Source organism: Hylaeus anthracinus, unplaced genomic scaffold (assembly GCF_026225885.1).
Source record: "Hylaeus anthracinus isolate JK02 unplaced genomic scaffold, UHH_iyHylAnth1.0_haploid 11994, whole genome shotgun sequence".
Taxonomy (NCBI): Eukaryota; Metazoa; Arthropoda; class Insecta; order Hymenoptera; family Colletidae; genus Hylaeus; species Hylaeus anthracinus.
Window position 1 is genome coordinate 12883929 of NW_026534341.1, and position 17281 is coordinate 12901209.

Consider the following 17281-nt stretch of genomic DNA (forward strand, 5'->3'; position numbering starts at 1 on the left):
TCGAACGGATAATGCAGATCAAACGCGTCCGTGTTAATATTCTAATCTTAAAAGTAAAAGCACGCGATATTTCAAGGCGACGGCTGCCGGCTGCTGCGCATATTCGAACGATGTCGAAATAATACCCTTACGTGTGTTCGATCGAGGGACCTTTACGAAGACCTCGACGTGAAATATGTGTATACGAGACTCTGCATCAGTCGTTCTCACCTGCGATGCCTCGTTACTCCCACGCGAATGTCTCTCTTACGGTATATACCTGAATTATTTGCATCCTCATTCCTGCCGTGACTCCGTTCAAGAAATGACTACCTCGAGGCGTTGATGAAGACGCGTGTGTACGAATCGAAAATTTACAGACAACTATTTCGAATACGTTTAGTGAACAACGAGTGAGAAGATTTGATACAAAATGAGGCCGTTACAATCGAATGACAATTTTTAAAATGTAAACATATTTTTCTGAAGAATAGATTTAAAATATATTAACACTAAAAATGCTAGTTTTTTTTTACTAAAAATGCCAGTATTTTGTTTTTAAATTTAGTTCAATTGCGATGCTTTTGCTACAATTTTGAATAAGAATTGTTATGAAGCAGAAGAAAGACTAATTATGATGATAAATTGATTTGCCACCCCCACTTGTAATTTTGGAAGGTATGACAGTATATTTGTCCCATGTATTAGGTCTACTGGAAAGTTCCGTCCATTTTTAGAATAAAACAAAATAATAAATTTGTCATGCCTTGAATTTGAACGAATCATATAATTTTTATCGTTATTTATGACATCTTGATAGCACGATTGCAATTTGTATGTCATTTTTAGTGAATATGCGCATACCATTTGAAACTTGTTGCAACCGGAACCGATAGAACTTTCTGGTAGACCTAATATGTCGACCTTATTAACGATGCTTTTTCTACAATCTTCACTGACAAAACAGCAAGAGACTAAAGTTAATCTTTACATCTACGCGCCTTCACCTACAATCAAACTATCGACATCACGTTCCGCTTAAAATCGAATAAAAAATATCCCGAACTGCTTTCGTTTATCACCAAAAAATTAACGAGTTGTTCTGGTAGTTTATTTTAAGTGCTTCGAACAGTATAATAAAAAAACGATTGCTTTAAAATACGGGGTTTCCTTATTTGCTTAAAATGCGGCACGAACTCCCCGGACGACTCAATATAACGCGCTCGTGCATTAATAACTGCAACGGTGGTAGTGCGCAGCAATGGTTCGAGCGTAAGAGAAAGTGTGGATTCATTGAATGGACAAGAGCGAATTTCACGGACAATTGGAGTTGGACGACGACGTAGTTGAATGAACAAAGTGTCAACGTTGCACGGAAGCTATCGACAGAAATCGCTGGAACATCCAGGGATGGTGGATCGTTCGCAATATTTCCGATTCACGAGGTTCCCGTTGCGAGGAAAATTCCGATCGAGAGAAATCCTGCTCTGTTTCATCCTGCAACCGCAGTGAACGATTTTACGAGACATTTTTGCATCCGTGCCCCACTTAAACTCTATATATAAACTGAAACGTGTCGTTGTCAAGCAGAAATAAACGATATTCTTATAAATTTCGAATAAGGAATGAAAAGTAAACTGGGGAGTGTTGGATCAAAAGTGGAATTTGAATACTAGAATAAAATATTTCACAAAGGACCAATAAAAATTTAAGTGCGTCAATGGAACAACATTTGTTGATTTTGATTATTTAAAGGCACTCGTTGTTTATTATTTGCGAGGGTAAAGAAAATGTTATGCAACGTGGAACGAAGTTTATCTGTGTGGTCGATTTGTAGGCAGTGGATTTTTTATTACTGTTTCTTTATTCATTAGTATACAGCTTTTTTTTATTATTCAGAGATGTACGAGGGTGTACTGAAGTAATTTTGCTTTACAGTTGCAAAATTTGCAGGATTCCATCGAACCGATTAAATTATTTGCATCTTAAATTCTAGAAACAATGAAATAGGATTTGTTGATTTTGATTATTTAAAGGCACCTGTTGTTTATTATTTGCAAGGGTTTTTCACTATTCAGAGAAGTACGAGTGTGCACTGGACTACTTTTGCTTTACAGTTGTAAAATTTGTAGAATTCCTTCGTGTCTATTAAATTATTTGCATTTTAAATTCTGGAAGCAAAGGAGGGTGTTAAGAAATATCCATTTGTGGCATCGCCTGGAAATGAAAAATTCATGCAGGTTCTTTTAGAGTGTCTCCCAAGGAACAAAAAATGTCAGTATCACTTTCCCGAGAAACGACGGGAAAGTTGTCAAAAATACGTTCAAAGTATGAATGTGATGATAATGAAACTTACGTATATTTTACATTTCGTCGTCTTCTTCTTCGGATATCGAACCGTCTTCGAAATAAGTATTAAGGAACTCAGCAGGCAAATGAATTGAAGCTTGAAATCGAACAAATCCAAAGTACTATATAATCATGGCTACATGGGAACAGCAACCAACAACGCGTACTGCGACTTTGCATCCACACGAGTGTACAAGTATGACTTCTAGTGCGGTTTTACTTTTATCAATTAATACATATACAAAGTATTTTAAACTATTTGAATGTCATGAATGCAGTTTCGTTTGAAGTACAATGACGTTAATTGGTTCCACATCAATCTGGTATTTTTTTAAATCAATATTGTATGATGGCACTGCGACATGAAATTCAAAATTTCCGCTGTCATTTATATGGTCGGCGTAATAACCAGATGCTTGCTTCATTTGGTATGTTCCACATGCGTATAAGCATAGATCGTTGTGGAAACTCGGAAACCATTAACAGTTAAACAAGTTAATGAATTGAAATTCATTACAAAATATCAATACAATGTCGAAGTAATCGCAGGACGTATAAAAAGTCGTTAAATATTTCGAGGACAGTTCGATATCCGAAAAAGAAGACAACAAAACGTAAAATATATGTAAGTTCCGTTATCATCATTCATACTTTGAACGCATTTTTGACAACTTTCCCATCGTTTCTCGGAAAAGTGATACGGACATTTTATGCTCCTTGGGAGACTCTCTAAAAGATTCTGCATGAATTTTTCATTTCCAGACGATGCCAAAAATGAGCATTTCTTAACACCCTCCTTTCATAAAGAAGGCCCCTGTTGGGGTCGAAAATACTAAATTGGAAGTGCTCGAAAATTATCCGATACAAGCTATTGTAAATGAACACAAATGAAGATTCGAACAGTTACTTTCATCGTCAGCTACATCATAAACTAAGTTTATTTTAGAAATTCCATGATTACTTATCCTGACCACCTTTTTTTGAGGCTTACTCCCACAGCGAGTTGTGGGAATTGGGCCAGCTGTTTTTGAGTAGCGCGCGTAAACATTCGCGTGTGGATGTCGTAGTATACGATGCGATCACGTACGAAGGTACCTTGGGTACACTTAAGCGTTTAAGACTCTATGTCGAGTGTCATAACTCGTTGCTTCCGGCCAGCCATTCACGGCGGCAACCAAGTGTAAGGGCGCCTTTAAGACTTCGGGGACGAAAAATATTATCGTACGAGTATGGTTGAGTTGGCGGTGAATAGGGCGTTCAACGATCAACCGACCGACGCGTAATTTGTTAACTAAACACCGGCTTACGATTTTCTACTCCTTTCCTCTCAGCCTCGTGTTTGTGTCTGTATCCTGATAGAGTAAGATAAAACAAACGACGAAAGACTGAAAAGAAAGTCATTATTTTTGTAAAAGATGTTCCAGATTCACTTAGAAAAGAATTATAGATTATGTGGACATCGTAATATTACTAAGCAATATATAATTATAATATATTGCTTATATATAATTGTAATTTGTAGGAAAAATTTCGTCTTTCGCAGTTTAATATAGAATTTAATATTGAACACAATTGTAAATTAGGCAGACTGTGTATTAAAATCGAGCACAATCTCAGTTTCGAACGTGTACATGCAAGTTTCTAATCCAAATGATCCTGCTCCTCAACTAAATGATCCTGTTTGCATACAAAGTCGCGTGGTTGTCGGAAATGTGACTGTTGTGACTTGCAATGCCTATAAATAAAGTCAAAACAAGGACACGCATTAAAACAAGTTTAAAACAGAACCTGTTTTCAGGGAGCCGGATAACAGTTTCTGAGATCCTCTTCTACAAAGTACATTATAATCGCCGCGTTCGCGAACGGATGAAACTGATTGAGGAAAAACAAGCTTCGGAGAAATCTTGATCGCTACTCCAATCTCGAAATTAGCACTGAATTATTCACTTGCGGCGAACTATTTTCGGAACGATGCATAATTGATGGAAAAAGATGAAATTCGACCGAGAAATAAGAAATATTTAAGACATGTACAGTTTTTCAAAATTATAGTTGTAGATTAACAGAATCATTATACAAGAGAAGTAACAAGTCTTGATATATTAAATTCAATGTATTAAAATAATTTCTGAGATATAAGCATAGACTTGACCTTTCTTTTGAGATCATTGATAGACAAATCAGATGACCACCCTTATTAACCCTTCGACTGCGAAGGGCATGGGTCCAAAGAAATGTTTACATTCGTTGAATCAATTTTTAAAAAATATCTGCTTATAGGGGATGACGAGACGAAACTTTTTTATATTTATAGTTTATTCGTAGAACGTTTAGTTTCGAAAATAAAAATTGAAAAGTTAGAAGTTCGTTGGAAAAATTGAATTTCAGAAAAAAGGTTCTCCAAGTTTTTAATTTTTGTCTCTGAAACTAAACGTCCTATGAATAAACTGTACATATACAAAAAGTTCCGTTTTGTCATTCTGTATAAGATCATATTTTTTAAAAATTCACAGCTACGCCTCTATGCTTCTTAGAATTTCCAGCAGAAATCGTCAGGCCAAGGGGTAAGCCTGATTGACATTCACGTAATCACGTAAACACGTAAACACTTCAAGGCCAATTGCTGTCAAACTTAGAAAGATACGACTCTCTCACAGACCTATATTAAATTACACAGTCTAATTCAGCTTTAGTGATCTACGTAACTATATTCCTGATGCTCTCTGTATACTGTCATGTTTTGTAATTCACAAACGCGCGCGTTTCAAGCGTTTCTCTCGTTTTTTCTTGGCCAGGTCTGTAGGAAAATCCCGGGCGACCATCGAAGGTGAAATGGCCTCTGACACGTGAGAAAATTCGCAATCGTCTCCCACCACCAAACAACTTTGTATAAAGAAACGCGTCGCTCTCCATAACCACCTATACTACTCATATTATAGAATATACCCTGACGTGCAAATAGAAATCGATTCAGTTGTCGTGTACGAATATTTAGAGGATATTAAATTAACATTTACGCTATTTAAATTAATATCTAGTGAATTGTGTTACTCGATAATTTTTGTAACTAAAGGAAGTATTCCTTTTTTAACCATTTTCGAGCCCATTTTCATGATTTTTTTATAGTTAAAGTACTCGACATAAGCTTTCGAAATTGCCTACGTTTATTTGCATATATACATACAACATTCTATTAAATTTACAACCGTTTTGCACAATTTGTTTACAAATTACAGAAAAACAGAATATCTCCTTAATTCACCTTCCAGAATTCAGTATTTCGTTTTTCATATTTCATTTTAGAACCACAAGAGAAGTAACAAGTCTTAACATATTAAATTCAATGTATTAAAATAATTTCTAAGATATAAACATAGACTTAGCCTTCGTTTTGAGATCATTAATAGCCAAATCAGGGGATCACTTCAAGAGTAGACCAATCGCTGCCAAACTTAGAAAGTTCTGGATATCGTGATGCAATTAATTCTACGCTTTCTTTTTACAGTGCTCTCAAAGAACTATTTAAAATTAAACAGTCTATTAAATTTACAACTGTTCTGCGCAATTTCTTTCCAATTTAGAGAAAAGTACGTCCTTAATACACCTTTGAGAATTTAGTATTTTATTCCTGTTAAAAAAACGATATATCTTCCAACTATTTCCAGCGTTACGTTTCTAAATATGCAGCGGGAAATCGCGTACTAAACGCGTAGAAATTCTTTGAAGTTTACAATCTGTTATACGTCTTCGCAACTAAACGTGAATCTATCAAATGCGATTAATTTTGTTTCATTTTAAACGACCGGAAACGTAATGCAGAAAATTTGCCAGAAAGGATTCGCCATTTTGAAATGGTCAGACAAGTAATTGCTTGGATATGTATACATTGAGGCTAGTATAATAAACGCGACAGAAATCTGTGGGGTGAATTACACCAGTGGTTGGCTCGTTGCCAACCAATCCCTCTTCGAAGTATCGACCAAACACCGCCCCTCGGTGCAGTAAGATGGACTTGAATCTCTGAATATTATTACGACAGCTAAATATACGCAGACATATACGTATACAATCTTCGCTTTAGCCAGGGAGTTGCAGCCAATCTAGCAATTAAAGTTACTTTGATCTCTTTAGATTGATAGCATTTCTTTAAACTTCTGCGCGCTTGTGAATACCTAGAAAGTTTAGGCAGCTATTAGTCATGCATGACATATAGTCATAAATAATGTGAAATATTGTGTTTAATAAATGTACAAGAAAACACAATATTGCCTCCAATTACACATGTAATTAATCCTTGTGTATAAGTTTGATCTTTCGACAATATTCTTACGTATGTACGATTTCCCTCGGATAGTATTTCTAGTTAGTAGACTGCGGACGTTAATGGAAATTTATAATTTCACAGATACAGAAAAAAAGCTGAGACATAAATGAAAGTATGCCTTGTCTCCCAAAGTTCAACGTGTATATTATTGTTGGTATCGTATATATTTTTGTATTTGTGTACGTTGTCATAAATGTACACATTTCCATTTGCTGATTACCAGTAACTATATCTTTATATCTTTTTCATAAATCGCGTAGTTCCTTTTTATATTTACACTTAATCCCTTCATGAAACGATTGCTATAATTATTGTAGGGTAAATGTAGCCAAGTTCCAAATATTGTCTAGAATATTTAATTATTTATTTTTAATTTCTTTACTCCCTTACTTATTTTTAATTTTAATATTACCCTCTGTGACTAATAACTTCCTTCATTTTGTTATACAAGTAACAGCCTTAACCAATAAAGTAGACGCAACTTTAATTAGTCATAGAGCAATCCAGGATCATGTTTCATTGAATATATTATATTTCTGGACTGCTTCGCGATCAATTACAGTTACGTCTACTTTTTTCATTTATTTACTTCACTGTACAACTAAAAGGCTCACTCAAGCGTGACTACTATTCTACACGTACCAGAATTGAAAGCATCGAGGGACTAAAATAATTGCACGCATATGAAAACCGTGTTTTCTGTACAATCGCATGAGAAACTGAGTACAACATTTTTATTCTGTAAAAAAGGACGGCCGACACGAGACGCGAAAGTGAGAAACAGACAAACATACACGTTTGTCCGTAACAATTTTATTGTCTGGCAAAATCGTCGTGCCAGGATGGAGCATAGAGTAACTTTCTAAGATAAAAGATTGTCTTTTTTTCCACGGTGCGTCGGTACCGTCGACGACGAGTTTCACCGAGTTTCTGCCTTTTGCGTAATAATTACATTGTTATTAGGAACAAAGCAAAAGGAAGTCGTTAGTGGCTCGACGAAGCGACCATGATCCTACGTTAAATCGGTCGACTAAACGGTAAATCGCGAGATTAGGATTATAAACGGCTATTCCCTTCGTGTCTCGTCCGTTCACGCAAATTATTCCTTTTCGAGCGTATTCGGTTTAATGTATCGGCATTGTGCCGACAGCTGTGTTTGTATTATAAAGTGTTTGTCAAAAGAGGATTTGGGATTTTATTTTTTAACGAAACACAAAAGTTATAAAATATATCCAAATGTACACGTTATACAAGTAATACGAAATGTACAATTCACCACAAAAATAATTTGTTGTAATATCCTTAGCAAACACTATGAACACTATAAATAACAGGTTATTATGATGTCAAATAAAATATGGCTCATATTTCATGAAAAGTACTCGTAATTATTCGGATTTGTATAAGACCGAAAATCGCTTCAGCAGGATGGAGTCGAATGAAACGTACTGAGACGAGAGTTGTTTCGCGCCGTTATCGTTTTCGACCATCAAAACCATCGCCGAATCATTCAGATTAGACCTTGCTTCGTGCACACGTTATAATTAGTGTTGATGGTGTAACGTTGTTACGTGTTTACGTAAGTTCGTGCGCGAACAGTTTAAAATCGCATTTGATGGACCAAAGGCAAAGGTAACCTTGGCATCGCGGGCTTCGAATCGAATCTTTTTGGGTTCGACTATCGATCTAGTTGGAATGGCCGAACTCGTTGCTTTTTGGGTCAAGGGTTCTATGCTGAAACATTCTGTACACCTCGATGACTTAGGATTAGGAAGACGAAATGCTTGCGAACATTGGAATGGTGAAGAAAAATAAATCAATTTTCATGTTATTTCGCTTTAATATTGCAGTAGAAATGTGTGGATGGCTCGTGAAATTATTTATAAAAATACTGAGCAATAAATGATATTTCAAAGGCAACATATTCAACTTCCATTGTGACCAGTTTATTGGTGATTTAAATTATAGATTATACAAATACAATTGAAGAGGTGACACTGTTTTCACAGATTTATTTTTCCCATTTTTTAATCCTTCAGGTTCCTCTTATTTCCACTTATTCAGTTTACATTTTATTTGTTACGTGAACAAACTTTTCCAGTGAGCAATCTAGTATCTACTGTAATAGTTTCGTTGATATAACAGCCAGTACCTCTGATTTAATCCACTGTTCAATTTCCCTCAATTTTTTCTACGTGATTGAAAATTAACAAAATTGTCCAAGTTTATCCTAATTCGATAGACAGGAATTGGAAGGACAAACGAGAGTGTGAAGCCAATAAATCAAAGATATAATCGTTGCGTTTGGGTTAAAAATAAAATTCAACAAAGAATTTCGTAATTATCGAATTACAAAAGATAAGCGCGATAAAAGAAGCTGGTTATGTAATTGAAAACGTACCGTGAACCGCGTGACTTTTAATGAACATTCGAAGGAGGAGTTTCACCTCGATCGCGATCGAGAAAAAACAGTTTCTTCGCTCTTCTTTTTCTTTTTAGATATTTTTAAATATTTGCACTCGCGTCATTCATAGTGCGTGCGACGATTGTTGGCGATCACGCGTCAGAATTTCTACGGGATGTTAAGAGAACCGGAAGAGAAACAACATTTGTTGCAACGTAATTGACACGTGACAGTGCATATGCGCGGGATTTGTCGATATTACAAAAGACGACACGTACACGACGTAACAGTTTATACGTATGTACCTGTTTCTGTCGCGTGTAAACAGGACTCGTTTCGTGCATCGTCTCTTCAAAGATATGTTTGAATTGCGATTCCATTGTGCCACGAAATACAACAAAAGATATATACGGACAAAGCAGAAGTAATTCGTGAAACATGATTAAAATAATGAGAAATTACAAATGCGCTAGAAGAGCTACAAGAATAATACATGTTACTCTAATCGGGAGTTTCTCAGTTTTTCCAAACAAACCGCCACTTCGTCAGGTCAGGTTTTTAATTTATCTACTTTAATTTTTCGGCGCTTAAAGTTGCACGTTAATTTCAAAAATAATGTAGGTCAGACGTTGGTGAGACATTAAAAATTCGTACTGATGATCGGCTGATGTCGATTGTTTTATTGTTCCTTATACGTCATATGCGCACGATCGCGGCAATAGTCGAGGTTCATTTATACATATATATATATGTCGCAGGGAAATGATAAAAATAGAGATTTGATCAAATCCCTAATGTAGATGATCAATTCACGGGAGATATTAAAATAACAACTCTGTGAGGTCATTTCCCTAATGAAAGTAAGTGATTTGATCAAATCCCTCGACTGTTTTAGTGAAAAGATGGAATAATATTGTTTAGATATTAAAAGTATTAATTTAGTAAATCATGCGTCGAAATATACGCGCAACCCTGAATATTTCGTATAGAATATTTCGCAACGCGCGAAACGCATTATATACATATATGTATATGTATACGTATATGTATATAATATTGAAAGTATTTATTTAGCAAATCATGCATTATTAAAAGTAGAATAGGTAATACAACATATATATTTCCCACGGGATATATGCGGGAAATATTATTAAGTGTAGAGTAGGTAATACTAGAATAGTATAAATACTATACATAGTATAAATACAATAGTATAGGAACATAAATTATTTATTCGAAACTAACTAGCAAAAGAAATAAGTACTTAAGCTGATATATTAAAACACAAAAAGGACATTTTTAATGAAATTTTAAACATTTTTAGTGAATGCAATTAACAAATAAATACGTTCATTCATTTTTATTAAAACACATTGTTGATTTGTGGCATCTCGAGTTACAAAGTATGTACACACATTACTTTTTTACAGGCAAATCTTTTGTTTTAATAAAAATGAATGACCATTATTATATATTAATTACATTCCCTGAAAATATTCTTTTTGTTTTTTAAAATATCAGCTTAAGTACCTATTTCTTTTGCTAATTAGTCTCGAATAAATAATTTATTTTCCTATGAGTATTGTTGTATTACCTATTCTACTTTTAATAACGCATGATTTGCTAAATAAATACTTTCAATATCTAAACAATATTATTTCATCTTTACACTAAAACAGTTAAGGGATTTGATCAAATCATACTATTTCATCCTCTCGTTAAAACAGTTAAGGGATTTTACCAAATTATGTTATTTCATCTTTTCACTAAAACAGTTAAGGGATTTGATCAAATCAAATTACGGAGTTGTTATTTTAACATCTCCCGTGAATTGATCATCTATCTTAGGGATTTTATCAAATCTCTATTTTTATCATTTCCCTGCGACATATGTATCTTCACGTAAATAAATATTTACTTTATATAGTGCAAACCGCGCGTGAACAGTTCAGTTATACCTTAACCCACTAACCAAATCTGACAGAAAAAAACAAATGTAAAATAATATTTATTATTTACAAGCTTAAGTTTTCATAAATTTATCCACTTTAACTTTTAGGAGATCAAGAACTTGTACGACGACTTTGTTGCTATATCGTCCGAATAATAATAATCCGACGAATAAATTAGAAAACTAACCGTTTTAATTACAGCGTGAAAATGTGTACAGCTTTGCCGCCTCGGTTGATCGAGTCGCAAACGACGCGAAAAGGCTCGCGTATAGGCTCTACGCCGACTTTCTCCAACAAAACAAATAGAAATGCGCTGTAAATGGCAGTTCGTGCCATGTCGCGTCTATGAAAATTGGCTCACTTTCGTTCGCTGTCGTAAAATGCCCTGTTTGCGATTGCCCGATGCTCCACCGACCGGTGAACTGGCGATTATACCGATCGTTGCCGACTAAAATTACTAATAACGACAATAGAAACGGAAGATGAAAGAGAAAACTCTTCCACGTAGGCACAGAAGAGGTTTCGTTACCATACTGCTTAAAAATATTTCGTAGAAATGGAATTTTCAATGCTCGATATACTTGTTACGGAACAGAGGTAATTTTACATAAGAAAATAGACTGAAGATATTGAATAAAATGTAAATTAAATATGAATTCCTGTTTGTTCCTTTATTCTTAAAATCAGAATGTTCTTTTTATTTAATTAATTAAAACAAATGTATCGCTATTTTAAAACTGGCCAACATGGTCTTTTGATTAACATTGTTAGAATTATTATTTAAATATTTTTAATATGCCTATATGCATGTAGCGAAACAGAGGTCATTTTATATAGGAGGATAGACTGAAGATGTGGAATAAAATGTAAATTAAATGTAAGTTCCTTTTATGCAAACGAATGTTCATTTTATTTAATTAGTTGAAACAAATACGTGGGATATGTCTTTATTTACAATAGCCATGTGTGTGACTCTCTTCAAGTATAGAAAGATATGTACAGGAACAAAATTCTCCTGAAAAAACATTAAGATAAAAACAAATAGAAGAAAGAAGGGAAGAATTATATTATTTATTAAATACAGTGTATTAAGTGTTCCAATAAGTACGTTTGAAACTCGAAAATAAAGTTAGAAATATATAAACGAACTCCAAAGAACCGGACGAAACTTATACATATACCTTTTAACGAATCAGTGTAATGATTCTTGACTGACAAGATTTCTCATGAAAAGTAGGTGTTTTATATCTTTGAAGCATAGAGAACAGCTCGTCATATCAAGGAGGTTATCATTAATCTGATTGCCATTAAATGCAGGCATTAATAAATTAAAGTAATCTCGAGATATGTTATCGAGTAATTGGGTGTTAGTCATAGATTGAAATATATAATAAATACGAAGATAATCTTCGAGTACAGAGATGACTCAATAATGTGAGAGTAGTATAATATGTGGAACACGTTTGAGAACTTGACAGAAATTTTGTATACACATCGTTTTCCATTAAAAACGGTTTTGAAGATTCTTTGAATACTCACGCACCTGTCTCGAGTCTCCACTAAACGGATTTCTACATAGACCTTCCAACTATCCATGTTTGTACTCATAAACGTTAGCAAACACTGAAGATAGTGAAGATTTCTTGTACTTGGAGGACAAGATCTACCTGGCCTTCAGAGTAACTGAAGAGTCAGACTCGCATTAGCATCTGCCCCAGCAACTTTGATCCACGCGCAACTTTGTGTGCTGCAACCAGGGCAACATTTCTAACGAGGCTCGAATCGATGCATATAAATGCAAATTATTAGAAGTAATTGTATTGTGAGAACTTGTATGACTGGATGACTTCACCAATGTTTACAAATACAAGAACGAAAACAATGGTCTATACTGACAATGAAATTCCTTTAGGCGATGCTTCAAGATAGATGCAGTGAAAACGCGACGCTTCCAGTGAAATATTTTATTTCGTGCTTTTTAATTATTTTTGGTTGTGATATTTTATTACGTTTTATGAAAACCAGGAAATAAAATTTTTAATCTTTATTTTAACGGTTCGGTCATTCCAAAGATCAACATTTTTGAAAATAATTAGTAAAATTCAAAATAAACCATATGAATAAATTTGAAAATAATTTATAACAAAAATAATTAGTGGAATTAAAAATAAACTAAATCAATAGATTACACCACCAAAAATTGACTAGTAAAATTTCTAACACGACGATATCAATAATTTGGTCAAACATGTAAGATCATTTCATGTCGTTGGTGTTTTATCCAAAAACAAAATCCTTTTATCGTATTACCTCATCTGAAATTGGATCATAAACTGAATGCAACATTAAAAAAAAACTTTGTAAATGTCTGCGTGCGAGCTCCGAGATGTTCACCTGTCGCTGGAATGTACGGGCGCGTAAAATGATACCGGTAATTTTCGACAAAATCGCTTTTCAACCAGCTGACCCGTGAGACTTGACGATCGCGTATGATACCCGCGGACCGGAAGAGCGTTTAAACGGAGGAAGTTAATCGAGTCGAATCGACGATTTCACCCCATAATCGCTAGGGGTAAGTGCAGCTGCCGAATTCACTGTCTAAGCGATTAGGGAGCGAGCAAGCCTCGATGCAACTTTTTTTCACGGTAATTAGATGGTCACGGAGGGATGATCGGACCACCGACAGGTGTTGAGACCCTTACCTGACACGCAATCCGGGCGATTTTATGCGATAAACGGGTGCGACACGTCTCGCCCAGTGGTCAATCGAAACGGGTACCTGTGTAAGCGTCACGTAACGTTTACGACTGGTGACAATAGCTCGTCAAACGAAATCTGGTCACGAAACAATTCGTCGTTCGCACGAGCATAATTTCCCGTTATTATCCACGATGATTTTTATTGGGTAATTATTTCATTATCGCCATTAGACTCGGTTGCTCGTTAGCCATGAGATAAAGCCATTGTGCCGCCGCATAGCTTCCAATTTTCGTTGAGAAGTTTTAAGTACTGGGTAAAGGTTATCCTTTCTTCTAATTTAATAGTATAATATTGGCTCGATACGTAATTATCTGGCGTTTTCTCCCAACGTTCTATCGTTTGATATCAGGGTTAATATTGAGACAAATTTTTTTTAGAAGGTAGTTTAACACGTGTGTCGATAATTATATCCATTTGCTTCATATCATTCTCTATCACTTTGAAAAAAGATATACTGCAGCCTAATCATTTCATGATCGAAACAATCTTTAAGAACTTTGATGAAAGTCAGTCAATGTTTGCAATTTTTTCATAAAGTGTAAATTAAACATTTTAAAAAGAAACTACCGGGATTTGTATTATATCATAACTAATTGTACGTATGAGTGTTTGCATATATGTTCAAGTGTTACTATTGTATAGTACCAATATTAAGTTATATCACATATTACTTGTCACATGTTATAATACAAAAAAAAATCAACGTTTGCAAAAGCCAGTCTGACATTTTCTTTTAAATCATAACTTAGAAATACGTAAAAAGATATAATAAAACTGATACAATTCAATTCCAGTTTATTAAACTTATTAACCATAACTGCTTTCCTTAAAGGCAGTCGATTTGTAAACTAATTAAAACATTTTTTATTCGTATGAATAGATTCTACATATTACATGTTATATTCACCTCTACCGTCTTAGAATAAAATTACTTCCTGGAAGTATCTGACAGCAATAACTGCAATCGACGGATCTATGGATTTCCGCGGATCGCCATTACGATCACAATAAAACTCGTTTCATTAATAATCGGAGAGAGTGGCAAAGCACATTTCTCTATTGTTTCGCCACGACATAATCTAATTTTCCAGAAGCACCTCTGTACCGTGGCAAATACGAACACAATATCCGGTTTTTAAGAGTACAGCAATTACTTGCCATTGGATATCAAATCCGTACCAGATCTTACACTATAACGTAATTATTTTTATTCCTCGGTAAACTTTCTCGTTCGATCTAGAAACTTCGTCTTCCTTTGCTTAAACGAAAACAATTTTAATACCTCGTAATTTAATCTTCTTTACTTCCACAACTTTCGTGGAATAAAATATCATCGGGAAAGTTATTATACTCCAACAGCTGTTAGACGCGAAGCAATTGGTAAAGTTTATGCGAGAACATCGCGTCGCTGAATTTAGCGACAAATTCGACGAGTCGTTTACACGATTGCGCAACGTTACATGTCCAAACAATGCAAGCATATCGTCAAACCGTAATTCCACGGGAAGTCGTAATAAACGTTCGCGCTTCCTAGCATTGTTCGTTTAATAAAAACACAGGAACCAATGTAGCGTTCTGGCGCCGTGCTTTCGATAACTGAAAAATGATGTCTTCTCTCGCGGAGGAATTAGTGGAAATTATACGAATTCTCGCGTATTATATTTTAAACGATATATTCATTTGTAACGAAAGTTGGGTTGTCCGGAAAGTTCAAGCCTATTTTTAAGAAAAATTCAAAGGCATATTTGAAGTTCAATGTATATTTATTGAATTATACATGTACCATTTTGTGCCACAACCTTTCCACCTGTTAAGGAATGTACACATTTTATTTGTTTTCAGCCATTCCGATATATTCAGACCTGTACCGCCTACTAAAAATCGTCATGGACTTTCCAGACAGTCCAATACTAATTATGCCAAACAATCTTTCGAATGTCAGAAATAAGAAAATATAATAATCTAGAATTTAAACAATTTGAAAACACTTTAGAGTTAGGTTTATGGAATTTTTATTGAATCACTGGTACTTAATATCGTTACATACCTATTTTCCTCCTTTCCTATATTTCTCAACTTTAATCCTCTAACTTCTACACTATTGTGGCCGGGATATGGAAACTTGTTTCTCATTGGAAAAAATGTGTTGATTCTAATGATTTTTATTTTTATTAATAAAAGTTATGGTCAGTTGAAGTTAAAGATTAAAAACCGCAATTCCCTTTGCACCAACCTAATAATTTACCATTTTTAAGGACTATTTATGCAGAAACCTGGACACTTGTAAACTGATATTATTTGAAATATTACATTAAATAACACATTATTTGAAATATTACATCAAATAACTAATAATTTACCACTTTTAAGGACTATTTATGCACAAACCTGGATACTTGTAAAATGATATTATTTGAAATATTACATCAAATAACATATCACTGTATTTTATAATTATCTGAAATAATCGTAAAATGTTCTCCAAAATTATATCACATGAAATCACATGGAATTTACTTAAAAAAAAAGCTACGCCAAGTTTTAACTTTCAATTTCTCATTTATTTCTTAGTTCCCATGATCAGGTCCGGAGATACTTTCTCGATAGTCCATCGCGAAAACCTGCCAATTTACCTGTAACAGCCAGCAATCGACGAGCGGCCACCTGATTAATCCCAGAATCCTCGTGATGATCACTCGGATGACTGCGCCCGTTTTGGACAGGATCGGCAGACTGATGTTGGAGGGTCCACGGGAATTCCATGATGCGTAAATCAACGACGAAACGCGATCACTCTCAAAGGAATGTCTCGGTAATAGGTCACGAACACCGAATCACTACATAATTGTGGCTCAGGTATCGGATGCTCGTCGCGGATACTTAAGCTGGCTGCACTGATCGTTCCATTTTAAACGGAGCGTCTTCCGATTGTCGAGCAGGCTTAATTTTCAAAGAACAGCTACGGTCTTCGCGATCCAAGGCTCTGCGGTACGTTCCGATACATTGCGTGTCGCGAATGAAATTACAATTATTTTTGTAATGCTTCCGTCACCGGATCTCGAACCGTTTTATTCACTTCGATGTCTCGAATATCTGGAAACCATATCGACGAAGAGACTTTTGGCTCCACGGACTTGGACGGAAGCAGCTCGTCGCGCAAGATCGCTGGATCGATGACGTTTCGGATGAAGATCAAAGGCAGAGCGAAATTATTGGGACGCGACACGATGGACGCGGCTTGTTCGCGGCCCTTGTTTTCTCGTGGTGAAACGGAATGGCATTATCGTGGCCCAACTCGTATCGACGAGGGTCGCTCGTGCCACCACCATATTCCGGAGATAGTGGGGGTTTCCCCTTGCAGCTCGAGGGCGGCGCTTACCTCGAGCCTCCGAGACCGAAGGGGTAGTTCTACGCAACCCCTTCGTTTGGCACGTCGTATCAAAGTGCCCCCCCTCCCAGGATCTTCTTGTTTTTATGTTCGTGTCGCTACGCCTTGAAACGATCAGGTTTAAT

The 17281-nt window shown here is 35.3% G+C and overlaps 1 protein-coding gene across 3 annotated transcripts in view; it reads right to left on the reverse strand.

Annotated features, from left to right (window-relative positions):
- LOC128888525 (myelin regulatory factor-like protein) overlaps window positions 1–17281 on the reverse strand; it is a 93619-nt gene that overhangs the window by 28492 nt on the left and 47846 nt on the right. The window lies entirely within an intron of this gene.